We start from the raw sequence: 23,165 nt of genomic DNA on the forward strand, positions 1-23,165 counted from the left end.
TCTGTGGTTGTCCCATCGGGCAGATGATTTATTTTGTTTTACTGATAACAACCTAAATGCAAAGCATTCCAGCAGTCTGGTTGTCTGGTTCCTCCCTGCAAAACAGATGCCATGTCAACGTTAATCAAAAACTGTCAATCATCATGTGATCTTACAGCCTATAACCCATCCATGGAGGATCCCACAAGGAAAGGGGCCAAACAGGTAAGACATGTAAAACTGTATTTAAGGGGGTAGGGACTTGAACCAGTGACCTTGCTTGAAGTTAAAGGATAAGAGCAACATGCATCTGTGCCATAAATGTCAGGACCTTTAAGCAGAATTCATACGTTTGGGAAAAAATGAAGACCGACTACATGGAGACTACTATTGTAATCAGTAACACTTAACCAAACACAGTTTACGTAGCCTAGTTGTTTTTTGTAGATAATTGAAAGATAGGCCTATGTCCTATTGCATTTGCTGGTTAAAGAGGTGACTTCGGTTCATTTGTGATTTCGTTGGCGGCTCCCACAATTGCGCGCACAACGCCGCAATATATAAGATGTTCTTTTATTAGTCCATAGAGATGGAAATTTGTCTTCTGCTTTTTTTTACCCAAACCCTCCGACACACACACACACATAGGCCTACACACTAGTGATGCGCGTTTGACTCATAACCCGCAGTCCTCGGGGTTATACCCGCACGGTGGGTGGTTTATGGTCATGCAACATTGTGTGGATGAAGGGTCGGTGGTGTATAGGTTGGTGGGTGGCGTGTAGGTTAAATAAAGATAAGATAATACTTAAAACAAATCTATGAATGTATAAGTATTGTGCAATTGATATATTTAGGCTACAACGCGGTTTTTATGTTAGGCTATATGGCATTAGTGCATAAGCCTAAACTTTAGGGCCTAACTGTAGGCGCGTCAAATAGCCCACATGCCAATAGCCAAATGCTTTTGTGAGCGGGCTGAAAAAGTTAACGTAGATCCACTAAGGCAAAAAGGACAATGTCGGCGTTTAATTCAATAAGAGTAAAGCTGCGAAATGGAGAGTTGAAAATAAAGAGAAGGGAGTGGAAGAAAATATATTTTTGGGAAAGGTGAAAGAGGATGATAGCATCGCCAGCTATGTTATGTGTGATGATTGTGAGGCACTATACAAATTCTACAGTCACAAGACGGGGACTTCAAATAGGCATGTTATGTCAAGGGAACTTTTAAGACTACTGTTCAGATGGGTTAAATGGAAACTGAAATCTGGACACTGACTGTAGATCTATAACCTCTCACATAGCCTTAATATCAACTCCTGCAGAATTAAGCATTTCTTGCAGTAAAATGATATAGGCCTACTAAACGTAGGCAACATTTCGTCTTTGCAACAGGAGTGGAGAAATATGACTGAATTCGTTCAGCATCTTGAGAGAATGCGAATGGCATTTAAATACTGTCTGTAGAGGTGCTGTCTTTGTCAGCGTCATAAAAGCTGTTTTTTTTTCAACCACATAAAATATGCATCCAAGCCGAACTGAAATCTTATCAGAAACATGTTGGGTCATTTTCACATCTTTATATTTCATTACAACCGGGCAAACTGATGGCATTTGGACATTTTGCACAGAAATTCGTTCTTGTTTTTTTGTTGTTGTTGTTAGTTGTTGTTGCATGTTCTCCCCGGTCCCTAAACGTTTGTTCTGCAAATGAAGCAGAGATGACAGAGAAAACTTGACCGATGTCAACTAGATTGACGCATTCATTCTATCGATTTATGATATTATTCTGCTGTGCAAGGGTTTATTTAGTCTTCTAGAGAAACTGCTATGTATCTAATTATAGACAATTTGATTAAGAAATAGCCTACCAAAATGTCAGAAATTATGAGGAGAAACATATTTAAATCATGCAAAATAAAATATTGTACCCCCTGTCAAAAAAAAAATCGTTAGTTGTTAGCAATTGCGGGTGGATGCAGATGGGTTATTAGCAATTGTGGGTACTGTGCCACTACTACACACAAGGTTTAAGAGGCTGCAGCAGAGGTCTCCAAATGTTCCTATAGGCCTAACCATAAATTATATATCTGCAGGGACAATGTGGAGTGATGTGGAGTGGGCCTACTTTTGTTACATCTGCTCCTGCCACGACCTCTACTGCTCATCCTGTGTCTCCTTGATCTGCCGCCACGCCCCCAGTGCTCTCTCCCTCTCCCTCTCTCTCTCTGTGTGTGATTGTGTGGGTGGAGACAGGTGTGCTGGAGTCAGAGAAGATCTCCACCAGCTGCACCCTGTTCCATAATCAAGACCTCTACAAATATTCAGTCCTGTCACTTCCACACTGCCAGATCGTAATCTCTGCTCAGTCAGTCTACGGTTCTAGCCGTTTGTTACGATTTAGATCCTGTTGTGCCTGTTTTCCTTGCCTCACTCTGACTCTGGTCCCTGTCTCCAGTCCCACGTCTCCTCATCTTGCTACTCTGTCCTGGATTCCCCGCTCTACTGCTCCCTTGGATTCCCCTCCGGCCCTGCTTACCCTGTCCCAACCCCTCTCGCTCCAGCCTCAGCCTCCGCACCTGGTTTCCTGCAACCCGCCCGAGCTTCCCCTGGCCTGCACTCCATCTTCCCGCTGTGTTTCAATAAATACCTTGGTTACTTCATTCCAGTCCCCTCATCTGAGTCTGCTCTTGGGTTTCCCTGTTCCACTCCGCATAACAAATTTAAGCTACTAGCTCTCACAGTCGCATGTCAGAATTAGACATTCCTCCATGTTTCTCAAACATAAAATTTCGAAGTTGTTTCTAACTTCAAATTTCGAAGTGTTTAAGTTTACATTTAGGCATTAACTTTTAAGGTTAGGGTGAAATTCAGGTGTTAACTCCAAAATCTTAAGGTTGGGCATTAACTCCTAATTGTTAAGGTTTGGATAGGCTTAAAACAAAAATGTCAAAAATGTTTTTCTATTGCAGGATTTGAACTTGCAACCTTTGGAATCAGATGCTTACTGTTGCCCCTAGTAGCCAGTTTCCATGTCATCTCCCAACATCTTCACACATGGATGGACCTTGAATACTGACTTGTATCACGGGTGAGCTGGCTTGTTTTAAAAACAAAGTCATAATTATGACTAAACCCTGCCTACTTCTAAAATGTAAAAAAAAAAAATCTGATTTTTAACCTAACACTAACCTTAACCACACTGCTAAATTTATGCCTAACCCTAATGTGCTAAAGCACATTTGTACGATATAGTCAATTTTTATCTTGTGGCTGTGGTAACTAGTGACAACCGACTGTCTGCTTTGGCACTTCTCAAAAGAAGGTAATGGCAGGCTCGCTTCTCTCCCACGGGAATAGCTCCCTCTCTCTTTGACTTTCTAAAGCCATTCATAACTACCCTGGCCTGGCAAGAAACGGTCTCTGCTGGCACCGGTCTGATGGCCTCATAGAGGTCAGAGCCAACCCTCTATTGCTCTTGATCACAAGAATAAGTAGCGCTTTCCACTGTTGAACTATTCTCTGCGATGCAGAGGTGCCATCTAGTGTCAACGTGTGTCATACATAAAAACGGAAGAAAAAAAACAGTTTGTGGGGTACACTCCCTTCCATATGTATTTGGACAGTGAAGCTAAATTGTTTTGTTTGGCTCAATAATCCAGCATTTTGGATTTGAGATCAAATGTTTCATATGAGACTACAGTAGCCTACAGAATGTCACATTTTACAGCAGCAATCAGCAGTAGAAACAATAACAAACCCGCCTCCCCACCGCTGGTTCGGTAAAAAGCTGAGGGATGGGGCTGGAGAAATTGAATCACTCTCAAATTCATAGACAGAGTTATGATGCAAGGGTTGAACATCCATGATATCAAAATTATAGTTTTAACCATGTTTTGTTTACATTTTCTTTGTTTACAAACATTGGAGTAAAATACGCTTATATTTTGGGTTCTGATGGGGTGTGACAGTTGAACTCAGCTCATGAGGCATTTCTAAGTTATTTTCATCAAGAATCAAGAATCATGAATTTATAGGTAAAAAAATTGATGGACTGAAGTAAGAGCTGATTGTACCTTTAAGGGTATTTTCATACCCGATTTACCGTTTATAAATGAAAGCACTTTATCTATTTAATCCCCCCTTGTGAAGAAGTCATACGTATTTTTGAAAATGTACTTATAGTGTAGGAAAGTAGTCAAAAGTTTAGTATTTGGTCCCATATTCCTTCCACACAATGACTACATCAAGCTTGTGATCTCTAAAAACTAGTTGGATGCATTTGTGGTCTGTTTTGGTTGTGTTTTGGGTTATGTTTTGCCCAATAGTAATAGCTATAGAACAGATTCTTCCAGCAATAGAACATAATCAGAATGACAAGGTGCATGCAGGTTACTGTAAGTGAGGAGATAGTTAGAGACTCAGTCAGCCATAGGCACTGGCAGTGGACTAACCATAACCTCGTCCCCAGGCTGATTGTGTCTGATGAATCAGATTAGACCATGACATAGTCATAGTGGTTTACCCTTAGCAGACAGTGCAACTAAGCAACTCTACTCTAAGGTTGAAAAAAGGTACAGTGTCATTACATATTTTACTTTAGATCATATTTTATCACAGATCAATTTGTTCCATTCAGTTATTCCAAATGAAATAGTGAGTATGAAGTACTCATATCAAAAACCTGGGTAGACTTCGGCAATTCCCAAAGGACAGGTTTCCCCCCTCTTTTTTGCTTTTTACCTGCCATCAAATCAAATCAAATCAAATGGTATTAGTCACATGTGCCGAATACAACAGTGAAATGCTTACTTACGAGCCCCTAACCAACAATGCAGTAAAAAAAAAAAAATACAAATAAGAAAAACAAATAAAAGTAACAAGTAATTAAAGAGCAGCAGTAAAATAACAATAGCAAGACTATATACAGGGGGGTACCGGTACAGAGTCAATGTGCGGGAGCACCGGTTAGTCGAGGTAATTGAGGTAATGTGTACATGTAGGTAGAGTTATTAAAGTGACTATGCATAGATGATTGTCACGTTGTGAAGGATCGGGAGACAGGCGCAGGAATGCGTAATAGTTTTTTTTATTGACCTAAATTACAGTGTGCCATGTAAAGGCACAGGGACGAAGACCAAACAAACACGTATACAAAATACAGGGTTGAACCCAAACAAATGAGCGAGGAGTACCTCAAATAAATACACGGGGTGAGACCCGTAATACCTACGCGGGACGAGTCCCGAAAAACACAAGCGCACAATGATACACCATGGGACGAGACCCGTAATCATATATGCACATCCAAACAGCACGAAAGCCAAAACAACACAGCACAGGAACAACGGACATTGGAACAATAATCGACAGCCCAATGGAGAAACAAAGGGCACATTTATACAAATACAATCAGCGAGGAATAGGAACCAGGTGTGCGTAATGACACAGTTCAGTGCCTAGAGGCCGGTGACGTAGACCTCCGAAACTGGTGCATGGAATGATCAACAGTACCAGAGGGATCTGTGACAGATGATAACAACAGAGAGTAGCAGCAGTGTAAAGGGGGGGGAGGGCAATGCAAATAGTCTTGGTAGCCATTTGATTAGATGTTCTGGAGCCTTATGGCTTGGGGGTAGAAGCTGTTTAGAAGTCTCTTGGACCTAGACTTGGCGCTCCGGTACTGCTTGCCATGCGGTAGCATAGAGAACAGTCTATGACTAGGGTGGCTGGAGTCTTTAACAATTTTTAGGGCCTTCCTCTGACACCGCCTGGTATAGAGGTCGTGGATGGCAGGAAGCTTTGCCCCAGTGATATACTTGGCCGTACGCACTACCCTCTGTAGTGCCTTGCGGTTCGGAGACTGAGCATTTGCCATACCAGGCAGTGATGCAACCAGTCAGGATGCTCTCAATGGTGCAGTTGTAGAACCTTTTGAGGATCTGAGGACCTATGCCAAATCTTTTCAGTCTCCTGAGGGGGAATAGGTTTTGTCGTGCCCTCTTCACGACTGTCTTGGTGTACTTGGACCATGTTAGTTTGTTGGTGATGTGGACACCAAGGAACTTGAAGCATTCAACCTGCTCCACTACAGTCCCGTCGATGAGAATGGGGGCGTGCTCGGTCCTCTTTTTCCTGTAGTCCACAATCATCTCATTTGTCTTGATCAAGTTGAGGGAGAGGTTTTTGTCCTGGCACCACACGGCCAGGTCTCTGACCTCCTCCCTATAGGCTGTCTCATCGTTGTCGGTGATCAAGCCTACCACTGTTGTGTCATCAGCAAACTTTATGATGGTGTTGGAGTCGTGCCTGGCCGTGCAGTCATGAGTGAACAGGGAGTACAGGAAGGGACTGAGCACGCACCCCTGAGGGGCCCCTGTGTTGAGGATCAGCGTGGCGGATGTGTTGTTACCTACAGTTGAAGTCGGAAGTTTACATACACCTTAGCCAAATACATTGAAACTCAGTTTTTCACAATTCCTGACATTTAATCCCAGTAGAAATTACCTGTTTTAGGTCAGTTAAGATCACCACTTTGTTTTAAGAATGTGAAATGTCAGAATAATAGTAGAGAGAATGATTTATTTCAGCTTTTATTTCTTTCATCACATTCCCAGTGGGTCAGAAGTTTACATACACTCAATTGGTATTTGGTAGCATTGCCTTTAAATTGTTTAACTTGGGTCAAACGTTTCGGGTAGCCTTCCACAAGCTTCCCACAATAAGTTGGGTGAATTTTGGCCCATTCCTCCTGACAGAGCTGGTGTAACTGAGTCAGGTTTGTAGGCCTTCTTACTCGCACACGCTTTTTCAGTTCTGCCATACAAATTTTCAATAGGATTGAGGTCAGGGCTTTGTGATGGCCACTCCAATTCCTTGACTTTGTTGTCCTTAAGCCATTTTGCCACAACTTTGGAAGTATGCTTGGGGTCATTGTCCATTTGGAAGACCCATTTGCGACCAAGCTTTAACTTCCTGACTGATGTTGCTTCAATATATCCACCTAATTTTACTTCCTCACGACGCCATCTATTTTGTGAATTGCACCAGTTACTCTGCAGCAAAGCACCCCCACAACATGATGCTGACATGATGCTGCCACCCCCATGCTTCACGGTCGGGATGGTGTTCTTCGGCTTGCAAGCCTCCCCCTTTTTCCTCCAAACATAACGATGGTCATTATGGCCAAACAGTTCTATTTTTGTTTCATCAGACCAGAGGACATTTCTCCAAAAAGTACGATCTTTGTCCCCATGTGCAGTTGCAAACCGTAGTCTGGCTTTTTTATGTTGGTTTTGGAGCAGTGGCTTCTTCCTTGCTCAGAGGCCTTTCAGGTTATATCGATATATGACTCGTTTTACTGTGGATATAGATACCTTTGTAACAGTTTCCTCCAGCATCTTCACACGGTTCTTTGCTGTTGTTTGGCACTGTTGTTCTGGCACTTTTCGCACCAAAGTACGTTTATCTCTAAGAGACAGAACACGTCTCCTTCCTGAGCGGTATGACGGCTGCGTGGTCCCATGGTGTTTATACTTGCATACTATTGTTTGTACAGATGAACGTGGTACCTTCAGGCGTTTGGAAATTGCTCCCAAGGATGAACCAGGTCTACAATTTGTTTTCTGAGGTCTTGTCTGATTTCTTTTGATTTTCCCATGATGTCAACCAAAGAGGCCCTGGGTTTTAAGGTAGGCCTTGAAATACATCCACAGGTACACTTCCAATTGACTCAAATTATGTCAATTAGCCTATCAGAAGCTTCTAAAGCCATGACATCCTTTTCTGGAATTTTCCAAGCCGTTTAAAGGCACAGTCAACTTAGTGTATGTAAACCTCTGACCCACTGGAATTGTGATACAGTGAATTATAAGTTAAATAATCTGTCTGTAAACAATTGTTGGAAAAATGACTTGTGTCAGGCACAAAGTAGATGTCCTTACCGGGCTTGCCAAAACTATAGTTTGTTAACAATTAATTTGTGGAGTGGTTGAAAAACGAGTTTTAGTGACTCCAACCTAAGTGTATGTAAACTTCCGACTTCAACTATACCCTTACCACCTGGGGGCGGCCCGTTAGGAAGTCCAGGATCCAGTTGCAGAGGCAGGTGTTTAGTCCCAGGGTCCTTAGCTTATTGATGAGGTTTGAGGGCACTATGGTGTTGAAAGCTGAGCTGTTTTGTCCCGATTGGAAAAGGGCAGTGTGGAGTGCAATAGAGATTGCATCATCTGTGGATCTGTTAGGGCAGTATGCAAATTGGAGTGGTTCTAGGGTTTCTGGAATAATGGTGTTGATGTGAGCCATGTCCAGCCTTTCAATGCACTTCATGGCTACAGACGTGAATGCTACGGGTCGGTATTCATGACCCTGAATATTGGCATCTTCAGCTTGGCTACACATCAACTGTCTGCCCAACAAATTTTTTAAAGATCAGAAAAAAGGAAAATCCAGTTGTGTAATGCTATGTTGGATGAAATGCAAACAGACGGTTCCTGAGCCAAGAAAAGGTTAGACTCGTTGTTATGCCTATATGTTCTGACAAGTTTCATAGAGATTAAGGACATACAGTAGGTCTCAGGTTCTATCCACTGTTAGACCTAAATGCAAAACATGTCTTGAAACACCCTTTTTGCTTTGTGTGTGTGTGTGTATGTGTGTGTGTGTGTGTGTGTGTGTGTGTGTGTGTGTGTGTGTGTGTGTGTGTGTGTGTGTGTGTGTGTGTGTGTGTGTGTGTGTGTGTGTGTGTGTGTGTGTGTGTGTGTGTAGCCACATCGCCTTTGGCTTTAAATTATTTGGTGCAAAATACTGTAGCTACTTTTGAAACAATGATTCTTTTCTATTTTGATTTTACATGCACCATCGGTTTTGTCCGTTTAATTTACTGTAAGTTTCTCAATTGGCTGGGATATTTTTACTTTCAAGAAGGCCGTCAAATAGAATGAATGTCATCGATTAAGTATTATCAGGTGAAGGGAAAGTTGTATAACGTGAAACAACTTAGTCTATGTCAAACTATTGAATGTGTGTGTGTGTGTGTGTGTGTGTGTGTGTGTGTGTGTGTGTGTGTGTGTGTGTGTGTGTGTGTGTGTGTGTGTGTGTGTGTGTGTGTGTGTGTGTGTGTGTGTGTGTGTGTGTGTGTGTGTGTGTGTGTGTGTGTGTGTGTGTGTGTCTATGTGTGTCTATGTGTGTCTGTGTGTGCACTTGAGTGAATGTGTGTGTCTGTATATGTCTGCACGAGCACCCAGGTTCAGGCTGTGTTCATTGAATTGGACCGGGGCTGGCTGAAAGGGCTCTCAGGGCTCAGGAGAAACCAGACAACCACAGTTCTCTCTAGCTGTGATCTAAAAGGAGGAGCATCTAGCAGCAGGGCTCCAGAAGAGGTTCTTAGGGGGCAGGTGGCTCTCTCATTACCTTGTATTCCTGCATTCCTGCATCACGGCATCTCCCTCTGTGAACTGTTGACTAAATTCCCACCAGATGAACAACACTTACAGACATCTGCTGCTGCCGGACCTTCGGCTCAATGAGACTAATAGGGAGTCTCTGGCCAGGGAAGACCAGCAGGGGAATTCACCCATGTACGTCTTCTTGTGTTGTCTTGCTGCTGCTGACATGCTGGTGAGTGTCTCCAACTCACTAGAGACGGTGGTAATCGCTACACTGAACAGTCGGTTGATAGTGGCGGACGACCACTTTATTCAACTCATGGACAACTTCTTTGACTCCACAATCTGTACCTCCCTGGTGGCCTCCATTTGTAACCGTCTAGCTATCGCCATTGACTGTTACGTGACCATCTTCTATGCCCTGCGCTACCACAGCATCGTGACAATGCGACGGGCTCTCCTGGCCATCGGGGGGGATCTGGCTGACATGTGTGGTCTGTGGGATTGTCTTCATCGTCTACTCAGAGAGCAAGACAGTCATCGTGTGTCTGATCATCATGTTCTTCACCATGCTGGTGCTCATGGTCACTCTGTACGTTCACATGTTTCTGCTGGCGAGGCTGCACATCAAGCGCATCGCTGCTCTGCCTGTGGAGGGCGTGGTGCCACAGAGGACCTGCATGAAGGGAGCGGTCACCATCACCATTCTTCTGGGGGTGTTCGTCTGCTGCTGGGCACCTTTCTTCCTCCACCTCATCCTCCTTATCACCTGTCCCAAGAACCCATTCTGTGTCTGCTACATGTCCCACTTCACTACCTACCTGGTGCTCATCATGTGTAACTCTGTCATAGACCCTGTCATCTATGCCTTCCGCAGCCTCGAGATGCGCACAAACTTCAAGGAGATCCTGTGTTGTTTCAGTGCAACTTGCAGTATTTTTCACTGTAAATACTGAGTGTTGTAGTTTTTCCACATTTTAAAAATGGCACAGAATAGGCTTTGAACATGGAAGTTTTATGTGCTGTGTATTTGGACATTGTTGTGACGTGCAGGTTTGACTTAGTGGCTTTGTTATTGGGCTGATGTTTTTACTTGTATATAGTGTTTGTGAAAATGTGAGAAGCAAACAGTAAAAAGTGAAGGATTTAACTCCAGTGTGATTTATTTAGTTAAATATTGTAGTGACATGGTGTTTATTAGCGACGAGATCGACTCTGCCACACGCACTTTAAATGTGGCACAGTTGATGCCAACTGGGCTAAGACCCAGAACGTTGGGGTTTGAATACCACTGCGGACAAGCTCACTCTCCCTGCCTGTTTTATTATGATATACACTACCGGTCAAAAGATTTAGAACACCTACTCATTCAAGAGTTTTTCTTTATTTGTACTATTTTCTACATTGTAAAATAACTATGAAAACTATGAAATAACACATATGGAATCATGTAGTAACCAAAAAAGTGTTAAACAAATCAAAATATATTTTAGATGTTAGATTCTTCAAAGTAGCCACCCTTTGCCTTGATGACAGCTTTGCACACTCTTGGCATTCTCTCAACCAGCTTCATCTGAAATGCTTTTCCAACGGTCTTGAAGAAGTTCCCACATATGCTGAGCACTTGTTGGCTGCTTTTCCTTCACTCTGCGGTCTAACTCATCCCAAACCCTCTCAATTGGGCTGAGGTCGGGTGATTGTGGAGGCCAGGTCATCTGAGGCAGCACTCCATTACTCTCCTTCTTTGTCAAGGTACGGCGGTTGGAACCAAAAATCTAAAATTTGGACTCATTGTCAGGATTTGGCCAGGATTGTTCCGGTTTTGGTCACTAGATGCCCCCATTGGGCTTTTTTGACCCTTTTGTTTTCCCTTATTTCCAGTTATTATTTTCACCTGTGCCTCGTTTCCCTTGTATGTATTTAAACCCTTAGTTTTCCTCAGTTCTTTGCTCTGTGTTTGAATGTTAGAACCCAGCCCCAGCCATGCTGTGAACTTTTGTTTCTCCAGTTGGATTCTCTTGAGGTACTCTGTTTTTGTTCTCGTTTATTTACTTATTTATTTAGATTTTTCTTTTGAGGTTTTTTCCCTGCTGTACTTTACCTTGTGACTTGGAGGATATACCCTTTTTCTCTTGGATTTACTTTTGACGTGAATTTATATTTTTGCCTGAGGTACTTTCCTTTTTACTTTATTAAAACACCGTCTCAAGTACTGCTGTGTCTGCCTCATCTTCTGGGTTCTGCCGACTTACTGGGTTTGCCTGCCATATGAGTTCTGTTATACTCACAGACATAATTCAAACAGTTTTAGAAACTTCAGAGTGTTTTCTATCCAATACTACTAATAATATGCATATATTAGTAACTGGGATTGAGGAGCAGGCCGTTTACTTTGGGCACCTTTCATCCAAGCTACTCAATACTGCCCCTGCAGCCATAAGAAGTTAAAGTAATGATGGACTGTCGTTTCTCTTTGCTTGTTTGAGCTGTTCTTGCCATAATATGGACTTGGTCTTTTACCAAATAGGGCTATCTTATGTATGCCAGCCCTACCTTGTCACAACACAACTGATGGGCTCAAAAGCATTAAGAAGGAAAGAAATTCCACAAATTCACTTTTAACAAGGCACACATGCTAATTGAAATGCATTCCAGGTGACTACTTCATGAAGCTGGTTGAGAGAATGCCAAGAGTGTGCAAAGCTGTCATCAAGGCAAAGGGTGGCTACTTTGAAGTATCTCAAATATAAAATATATTTTGAATTGTTTAACACTTTTTTGGCTACTACATGATTCCATGTGTGTTATTTCATAGTTTTGATGTCTTCACTATTACTCTACAATGTAGAAAATAGTACAAATAAAGAAAAACCCTTTAATGAGTAGGTTTGTCCAAATTTTTGACTGGTACTGTATATAAAAAATGTTTTAACTATAGGGTGACTTAAATTATCTTTAGATAACTTCAACGCCATGAGAGGCAGAGATAAGTACACTGAGAGGATTTTTCGAGATAGCAGAGGCACGTAAAGATGAAGACAACTAGCTACTTGGACGATTACGATGTGTGGTGGACTTTCTCGTAGCAGCGGCTGCTGGGGCATCACCCGAGTAGGTGCTACACATTGGTAGTGTAGAGGAGTAGCTAGCCAGCTACCTATGGATTCCATAAGGAGAGGCTGAGGACATCGGGGACAGCGAGGTGTGCTGAGGTGTGCGAACCTTTCTCTGACTCTGATATGACTACCGAGCTCCCTGGCTGTGACTGTGACCAAGATGCTCCCTCCTTCCTCCACTGCTCAGTCCCTTCTACCTCCAAAATCGTTTTGATTTTGTTCAATTTGTTGCATCTCGTCTTATTTAAAAATACATTGTTTATTGTATGTGTTACTGTAATTCAGCTTTTAGCTGCCATAATACACATGAAATCAAATGAAATACACCTAGTTAAGCTGCAGCTGGTCCAGAACAGAGTGGCACGTCTTGCTCTTCATTGTTATCAGAGATCTAATATAAATACTATGCATGTCAGGCTCTCTTGGCTAAGAGTTGAGGAGAGACTGACTGCATCAAATTCCAAATTGTTTGCATAGTCAACTTACACACAGCTCTGACACACACACTTACCCTACCAGACATGCCACTTGTTTTTTTTTCACTGTCCGCAAATCCAGAACAAATTCTAAAAAGCGTACAGTATTATATAGAGCCATTATTGCATGGAACTCGCTTCCATCTCATATTGCTCAAGTGAACAGCAAACCTGGTTTAAAAAAACAGATAAAGTAACACCTCACGGCCCAACGCCACTCCCCTATTTGACCTAGATAGTTTGTGTGTATGTATTGATATGTAGGCTACATGAGCCATTTTTTAATGTAGTTCTGTCCTTGAGCTGTTCTTGTTTATTAACTTCTCTAGGATAGGGGGCAGCATTTTCACGTTTGGATGAAAAGCGTGCCCAGAGGAAACTGCCTCCTTGTCACGCCCTGACCCTAGAGATCCTTTTTATGTCTCTATTTTGGTTGGTCAGGGCGTGAGTTTGGGTGGGCATTCTATGTCTGGTGTTCTATGTTGTCCTTGTTTTGTATTTCTATGTGTTTGGCCTGGTATGGTTCCCAATCAGAGGCAGCTGTCTATCGTTGTCTCTGATTGAGAACCATACTTAGGTAGCCTGTTCCCACCTGTGTTTGTGGGTAGTTGTTTTCTGTTTTGTGTGTCGTCACCTTACAGAACTGTTCGTTTGTCGGTTTTGTTGTTTTGTCAAGTGTTTCGTATTTTATTAAAAGTATTATGGATACGTACCACGCTGCACTTTGGTCCTCCTCTCCTTCTCCCGACGACAATCGTTACACTCCTACTCAGTCCCAGATGCTAATATATGAATATTATTATTAGTATTGGATAGAAAACACTCTGAAGTTTCTAAAACTGTTTGAGTCATGTCTAACTTATTTGGCAGGCAAAACCCCGAGGACAAACCATTCAGATTTTTTTTTTAGGTCACTTTCTTTTCAATGGGTTTCATTGGGAATCCAGATTTCTAAGGGACCTTCCTGCAGTTTCTATCGCTTCCACTGGATGTCAACAGTCTTTAGAAATTGGTTGAGGTTTTTCCTTTGAGAAATGAAGAAGTAGCCATGTTCAGAATGAGGCTCCAGTGAAGTGTACTGTTTGCTAGAGGCGCGTGACCAGAAAGCATGCTACACATTGTTTTCCTCCGGCATTGAACACAGATCATCCCGTCTTCAATTTTATCGATTATTTACGTTAAAAAATACCTAAAGTTGTATTACAAAAGTAGTTTGAAATGTTTGGACAAAGCTTACAGGTAACTTTTGAGATATTTTGTAGTCACGTTGTGCAAGTTGGAACCGGTGTTTTTCTGGATCAAACGCGCCAAATAAATGGTCATTTTGGATATATATATACGGAATTAATCGAACAAAAGGACCATTTGTGATGTTTATGGGACATATTGGCGTGCCAACAGAAGAAGCTCGTCAAAGGTAAGGCATGAATTATATCTTTATTTCTGCATTTTGTGTCGCGCCGGGAGGGTTGAAATATGATGGTCTGTGATTGTTAGCTTGGGTGCTATCCTCAGATAATAGCATTGTTTGCTTTCGCCGTAAAGCATTTTTGAAATCTGACACGTTGGCTGGATTCACAACAAGTGTAGCTTTAATTTGGTATATTGAATGTGTGATTTCATGAAAGTTACATTTTTATAGTAATTTATTTGAATTTGGCGCACTGCATTTTCACTATTTTCGCTACCGTCCCACATATCCCAGAGAGGTTAATGTTCTGTTTTATGTAAATGTTCATGTTTTATGTGGATCCCAGGAAGAGTAGCTGCTGCTTTTGGCCCCCTGTCAGGCTGTATCAAACAGGAGTAATGAATATGATTGCAATTTGTATTTAAGAAAAAAGAAAGGAACCATAAAAGCTCAACGTGTTTGCATGGTACGATTTGCCATGTACGCATGAGTAGCACTATGAACCTGTATTAATGTCCACATGATAAACTACAGTACAATATTTCAAATATATTTTTGTACAGTATTTTTATTTAACTTCTCTAGGGTAGGGGGCAGCATTGGGCATTTTGGATGAAAAGCGTGCCCAAATTAAACTGCCTGCTACTCAGCCATACAAGCCTGAATATGCATATAATGCATATAATTAATGATATCTGTGAGTATCACAGAACTCATATGGCAGGCAAAAACCTAAGAAAAAATCCAACCAGGAAGTGGGAAATCTGAGGTTTGTAGTTTTTCAACACATTGCCTATCGAATATACAGTGTCTATGGGGTCATATTGCACTTCCTAAGGCTTCCACTAGATTTAAACAGTCTTTAGAACCTTGTTTGAGGCTTCTACTGTGAAGTGGGGGCGAATGAGAGGGGATTGAGTAAGGTCTCTCCCAGAGTGCCATGAGCTGACCACGCGCGTTCACGTAAGAGGTAGCTTGCGTTCCATTGCAATTCTAAAGACAAAGGAATTCTCCAGTTGGAACATTATTGAAGATTTATGTTAAAAACATCCTAAAGATTGATTCTATACATCGTTTGACATGTTTCTACGGACTGTAACGGAACTTTTTCTGCACCTAGTGATCATGCCTCATGAATTTTGATTACTGGGCTAAACGCGCGAACAAAAAGGATGTATTTGGACATAAATGATGGACTTTATCGAACAAATCAAACATTTATTGTGGAACTGGGATTCCTGGGAGTGCATTCTGATGAAGATCATCAAAGGTAAGTGAATATTTATAATGCTATTTCTGACTTCTGTTGACTACACAACATGGCGGATATCTGTATGGCTTGGTTTTGTGTCTGAGCGCTGTACTCAGATTATTGCATGGTGTGCTTTTTCCGTAACGTTTTTTTGAAATCTGACACAGCGGTTGCATTAAAGAGAAGGGGATCTAGCAATGTTTGTTTTGAGTATTTCTGTAAATTGATGTGGCTCTCTTCAAAATCACCGGATGTTTTGGAACTACTGAACATAACGCGCCAATGTAAACTCCGATTTTTGGATATAAATATGAACTTTACCGAACAAAACATACATGTATTGTGTAACATGAAGTCCTATGAGTGTCATCTGATGAAGATCATCGAAGGTTAGTGATTCATTTTATCTCTATTTCTGCTTTTTGTGACTCCTCTCTTTGGCTGGAAAAATGGCTGTGTTTTTCTGTGACTTGGCTCTGACCTAGCATAATCGTTTGGTGTGCTTTCGTCGTAAAGCCTTTTTGAAATCGCACACTGTGGCTGGATTTACAACAAGTGTATCTTTAAAATGGTGTAAAATACTTGTATGTTTGAGGAATTTTAATTATGGGATTTCTGTTGTTTTGAATTTGGCGCCCTGCAGTTTCAGTGGCTGTTGACGAGGTGGGACACTAGCATCCCACATACCATAGTGAAGTTAAGAAAAACAACTTTCACACTTTTTTATCCATGTGATATTATCTAAGTTGTTGTGTCACAATTCTGGTTGTATTTTCAAGAATCACCAACAGGTGGAGTTCTGTACTCGTGTTTTCAAATTGTCTATTTCAATTGACCCTCAATGAGAAGACACATCTCTGTAAATTTCAAATCGATGCGTACGGGATCCATAAAACATGTTCCTTTGTTCTGATGCTACCAGGGTAATCTGCTGCAGTACATAGGTCAAGTCATTGGGGAGTCTGCGTTAGCCCCTCTGTGATCAGTAGATTCTGTCAAGCCAATGCACCCAGAAGGACAGCATCCAAACCAGCTGGATTTCCCCCACAAGGTAAGGCCAATACAGGCTGGAGAACAGTAAGGGAAGAATGACATAGCTCTTTCACTTTCCCTAGTTAGGAAAGCAAGAACAGGAACTGAAACAACATTGCATGGGCAGGAGGAGGATTATCGGTGATGAAACAAAGAATAATTTTCAACTTGTATTACTTGCTGTTTTAACAGACATGATTTACGTTTTTAAAAAAGGAAAACATATCACAGACAGACATATACGACAGAGGTTTAAATGCAAGGTGTAAGTGTGTTATGACATAGTGACAAAGTACCCTCCTAGAAGCGTAGGAGGTGAGAGATTCTTATGGAGAAATGTCCGAGTCACCTTACTCACTGTAACTTCTCCATGTTAGGGAGGAAGGGCAATACAATGAACAGGTTAATAGGCCATGGTGTTTCGTGTGCAAACAAAATTGCAAAATGCTAACACCCCTCCCCCCTCCATACACACTTCCTGGCAGAAGCATAGATACTTTTATGTGGAAACCCACAGACAGTTCTTTGGAAAGTGTTTCTTTCTGTAACATACAGGGCACAATACAGTTGAATACAGAAAACAACCCACCTGAGCCTTATAACATTTGTATATTCTGGCCTACATAGTTAATAACAATACAGTATCATAGGCAGAGAAATCCCCAAAGCCTGACGCTAAGTCATTACAGCACCCTGCAGTTTGAACAGCAGGAGTTTACTCAATAAGGCATGACCAGCAGAGGCTACCGGTTGTAAAAAGTGGATCTTGGATCTTCACCAATCAATGGATCTTCACCCATCAACTCCAGTATTGGCAGAATGAAATCAGTACAGTAGTCTATGATAAGTAGGGTGAACAATCTGTATAGAACTGCATTTAGTGGATAACTGCTCAGGGTATCATTGCAAGATTTTTGCAACACAAAGCAGAACTTCTGATGTACTGTATATTTGAAGCAGATATTTACATCTTTCATTGTATTGTTAGGTTTTACTTGACATTATTGTGTCTGTCATAAATGAGAAGTTTATCCAGGTGACCTACAAGTAATTGCCAAAATAAAGGAAACACCAACATAAAAGTGTCTTTATTTTATAGACGGGTTGGATGTTTAGCAACAAAACCGATGTGTGCCCAACTATAGGGCAAAACAGACAGGGTAACTTAGATTGTTTACAACATTTAACCTATATTTAGTCTCCAAATGTGTATAAATTGATGTGCACAATGAGCACTTGTTGTCTCTCAAATACATTGTTGCAGTTGTTGGTTAGCTAGCTAGCGAATTTTTGCCTTTTTAAAATTTGAGCCACCTATGATTCCCCACATGGTAGTTTCTTGTCATTGTTGCTAGCTATCTGACCATTCAGAATCATAACACCACACTGACTTCTGCCTCATTGATGTGCGTGCATCATTCTCGTGACGTTGTCAGCCAACCCGTCTATAGGGCATTGGTCCACCACGAGCCGCCAGAACAGCTTCAATGCGCCTTGGCATAGATTCTACATCTGTCTGGAACTATATTGGAGGGATGCGACCACGAGAAATGTCATAATTAGGTGTTTTGTTGATGGTGGTGGAAAACGCTGTCTTAGGCGCCGCTCCAGAATCTCCCATAAGTGTTCAATTGGGTTGAGATCTGGTGACTGAGATGCACACACACACACACACACAAACACACACACACACACACACCCTTTCAACCCCCTATACTCCTTTGAGACCCCTCTTTCAAAGTCACTGAGATCTCTTCTTCTAGCCATGGTAGCCAAAATAATGGGCACCTGGGCTATTTTATACATGACCGTAAGCATGATGGGATATTCATTTCATAATTAACTCAGGAACCACACCTGTGTGGAGGCACCTGCTTCCAATATACTTTGAATCCCTCATTTACTCAAGTGTTTCCTTTATTTTGCCATCTACTTGTAGCTAACTCAAATGTTTTCATAGGCCTAACATGTTTTTGAAATCACTGCACTCAGAACTGTTGACCAAGACCATTTTCATTACCACTGCTGTTTTCCTCTGCTATGTCTCCTCTTGATGATTCGAACAACCTGATGAGAAAAATAAACATTAATATAATGACAGCGTCTTTGAGGGGGAAATGATGCCCACATCCAGTATATTTTCCACATTTGGAGAAGAGAAAAGAGGATGCGGGGGCAACTGTTAATTGACGGCTCCCGCTTTGAGAGGAAATGTTACCTCACAGAGTGAATCATCTTACATCTATTAAACTTTTACTGCAGTGGGCGAAATCAAGGTCTTGGTAGTCTTAAACAAATCTACTTTGAAACAAAAGTATTCCCCTCACAGACATGGTTATGGACTTTAAAAAAGAAGACACCTGTACCATGTCAGATATAGAGTTGAAATGTATTACATTTTGAGTTTACATCCCAATAATACACTTTATGTACGTCACAGAAGACTGAAAAATAACAAAAACGTTTGATATAGAAACACCGGATTTCCTGCGTATTGTTTTATTTCTATGTTTATTAACTTTGAAATTCTGAAAAATATTAATAACATTCTAGCCATGAGGCCACTAGGTCATTTGACTGCAGGAAAGGGCAACGTCACCTCATATAGATTGTCAAAACCGCTGCAGTTATGGAGTTTGGATAGTTATATGTCATGAAAACAACTCACATGATTACGGTAAGTACCCTCCACACTCACTAGTTTGTGTCATTGTACCTATGGTAAATCTGAGGAGGTGAAATTTGAGAAAATCCAGTAATGTAGCCTATCAACTACATATTCTGCTAGAATGACACCACATAGGGTTATATAAAATATATAATATATTGATTAAAATATATTGATTTACCTCCATAGAGATGAGACACAGAGCGATTTTGACAAGGCCAAGAATCAAGAATCCACATAAAGTCCATATGACAGAGACCTCCACCACATGCATGGTACACTGTGGGGTACTGTGAGTCACGTCCTGCCATGCTGTCACTGCCACTGTAGTCTGGATAACACAATCTGTGGACATGTGATAAAAGTTCATGAGATCAGGAAAGTTACAGAATGCTCACTTTCATGAGTTATTCTCTGGACCTGTACTATACTATGAAACCTGTGTTGTTGCCTGGCCCAGTGGCTTTTATGGTGATTAAAGCAATGTATCCAAACAATCAATCAATACATCATCCCTCGTCATATCTAGGTTATAATACTATTAATTTCCATCGCCTACTCTAAGTCAACCCACTATGGTGAGTAATAGTGTACCTGTAGATACACTGAGGGTGACAATTGACTCTCTGTTGGTCTGTCCTATGTTGGCCCTGATGAGACACAGATAGGTCCCTGCATCCTCAGGTCTGACTCTGGGAAGGACCAGACTGTCCATCACTCCAAACCTGGCAGGTCGGGGAAATTCATAGAACTGCGGCTTCTCGTCATCACTTCTTCTGATAATACCAGTCCGGTTGTTCAGCTAAACACAGAGAAAATAAGATTGTATTTATTGTATATTGATCAATTCTGTTATTTATCAGAGGTATTTTACCAGAAGAAGGGATTCAAATTACTCTCATGTAATAATATTATAGAATATGTACACTGAACAAAAATATGAACGCAACATGTAAAGTGTTGGTCCCATGTTTCATGAGCTGAAATAAAAAAATCCCAGAAACGTTCCATACCCACAAAAAGCTTATTTCTCTCAAATTTTGTGATTCTTTTTTTGTTGAGAATTTGGCAGTATGTCCATCCAGCCTCACAACCGCAGATGTTGTGTTGGTGAGTGGTTTTCTGATGTCCTAGTTGTGAACTATGGTGTGGTTGTAGTATGGGCATGCATAAGCTACAGGCAACGAACACAATAAAAATGTATCGATGGCAATTTGAATGCACAAAAGTACCGAGGTCCATTGTGAGGCCCCTTTTCTTTAAGGTATTTGTGACCAACAGATACATATCTGTATTCACAGTAATGTGAAATCCATAGATTAGATTGTAATGGAAAACTAACTTGTACGTATGTGACTAACCTTGTGAAACTGTCTCATTATAATCTCCTGTTCTGATAATCTTATTGTGCAACATTGTTGCTGAGCAAAACAGCAACAATGAGCATAACCACAGGAACATCCCGCCCAAGGACAGGGACTATAAGGACGTGCTTATTACCCATTGTTTTGGAATTCAGACTGTCTACACTGCGCTGTGTAACTCTGTTATTCTCTCTGAGCTCAGAAATAAAGAATCTTAGTTTGACTTGGACTCCAGCACATCCTCCTTTTATATATCCACGACAAGGGCCTAAATCATTTATTTTAATTGATTGCTTTCCTCATATGAACTCCTAACTCAGGAAAATCTTTGAAATTGTTGCGTTCATTTTTTTGTTCAGTATAATATGTGACACTAGTTACATCAGATCAGAAAACAAAAATAATATTTGCCATTACAATACAACATTATATAGTTTGATTTTAAAGAGTTCCTTCTCACATCATCAACAAATGCCCAAATATATTTGAAATAGAGACATTCACCGATGAAATAGGTTAAATACAGTACCAATAATGGCCTACTGTAGCCTACCTTATACCATGTAATGGATCGATAGCTCTTATCCTGGATAGCTTCACACTTCATAGAGATATCTTCATTGCAGTCTACTTGGTTTACTAGACTCTCGGAAAGGACTAAACTGGCCATCATATACACTGCTGTAACAAACAAACACAAAATAAACACATAGAAGACAACTTTTCAATTCTAATGTGTGCATGATGAAGAAAGATTGTTTGGTTCAAACTGTAACATTTTTATTTCGCAAATATGATTTATTAGGTACATTCTGACACACGTAACATTCTAACCTTCTAGGCCTGCGTTTAAAGAGAGCGTTGTGAAAACCATCTTTATGATAATAATGTTACAAATGTATTCATTTGACAATAACTTTGTTTATAATTGATTAAACTAATTCACACTTACCCCAACCCAAATCAACATGGAGGCATCTCTTATGCATCTTTTGCAGCAGTAATGACTAGAAGACCTGCTTTATAGTAGTAGATAACCAGTTATCAACAGGATGTGTTAAAACAGGTAGGCTAGGGCTAGGGTGTAGCCTATTTTCAGTTCTTATTTCCAAAGAAGAGTTGTTGAAATCGGAAAAATAATACGCGCACACACACACACACACACACACACACACCTCTTCCTATACACAGACTATGCGCAGCTGCTTAGGGGATCCCCGACCACAAATAAGCTGCAAGGGTTTTAGAAACGCAGTCGAGGTCTCAACTTACTGGTGAGAGTTAGAATAGTAGAATACACAAGGTGAAATTTCGAATTTGGTTGTGCATCAACAGTTTTTCTCTTGTTATGTCACACACAGTCACTCACTCAAAAATCCCCTGCCAACAGGGGAAGCATTAAAACTTTTTGCCCACATTGTAACAATACAGAGGCGGATGCAAGATGCAAGCAACGATGGTTTAATGAATACAGTTTACAGCAGCAACAGGACAGACAGACTGTACTCAGACGGAATCCGACCCAGGGACTACGGCGCATATACCGCAGATAGCGTGCTGAGAAATCCAGGGGAATGTGTCCGGATGGGTAGGAAGAAGCACAGAAGATAATCCACACAAGGGCGGCGAGAGAAAGAGCCCAGACACACGACACAACCTCAGGGAAGTAACAATGATCTGACAACAAGAAACACTGGTTACAGAACATATAAAGGGAAGATAAGTGATTCCAGCTGGCGCAGACAATCAGGCCGAGATTGGGAACCACGCCCACACAAACACGAGAGAGAGAGAGAGAGAGAGAGAGAGAGAGAGAGAGAGAGAGAGAGAGAGAGAAAGAGAGAGAGAGAGAGAGAGAGAGAGAGAGAGAGAGAGAGAGAGAGAGGGAGGCAGTGGATACATGAACCGTGACACACATACACACAAAGAGAGGACAGAGAGAGGTAAAAGTGACTATATCATGCCATCATGTGGCAGTTATCTGTAAATGATTCAATGCTGTTCGATTGCCTGTGATTCAATGTTATTTCCAATAATTCAAAATACAGACTATGGCTTTATCATTTGCTTTGATATACCAGCAAGAAAGCAAGCTAAGCAACCCAACTCCCTCCGCTCAGGAGTCATCATGATACAGAGCAGGCAATAATTTCACTTCAAGCACATACAGTAAGAGGCTGTCTCATCCTGTTGTTTTCATCCAGAGGACCTCCCCATTGTCTCTCCTGAACCATATTATTTGTATGTGTCGCTCTTGTTGACAAAAGAGGTAGTCAGATATGAGTTATTATTAGGAGACTGACTTTATGGAGTGAGGCCTTTGGATTCCTACCATCTGGATAAACAATGCCTCCTCTTTCAGGAGATACTGACACAATGAGCGACAGGGAGGGAGGAATAGCAAGCTGCTGCTGAGGACCAAATAAGATCAATGGAAATTTGGCCACTTCCTATTAAATGTTGGTCGTTGCAGCTATGAGG

General features: G+C 41.3%; 1 pseudogene; it reads left to right on the top strand.

Moving 5' to 3' along the window:
* The first annotated feature begins 341 nt into the window (after positions 1–341).
* Positions 342–10,321, top strand: LOC120061543 (annotated as a pseudogene).
* The last annotated feature ends 12,844 nt before the right edge of the window (positions 10,322–23,165 follow it).

Source organism: Salvelinus namaycush, chromosome 16, assembly GCF_016432855.1.
Source record: "Salvelinus namaycush isolate Seneca chromosome 16, SaNama_1.0, whole genome shotgun sequence".
Taxonomy (NCBI): Eukaryota; Metazoa; Chordata; class Actinopteri; order Salmoniformes; family Salmonidae; genus Salvelinus; species Salvelinus namaycush.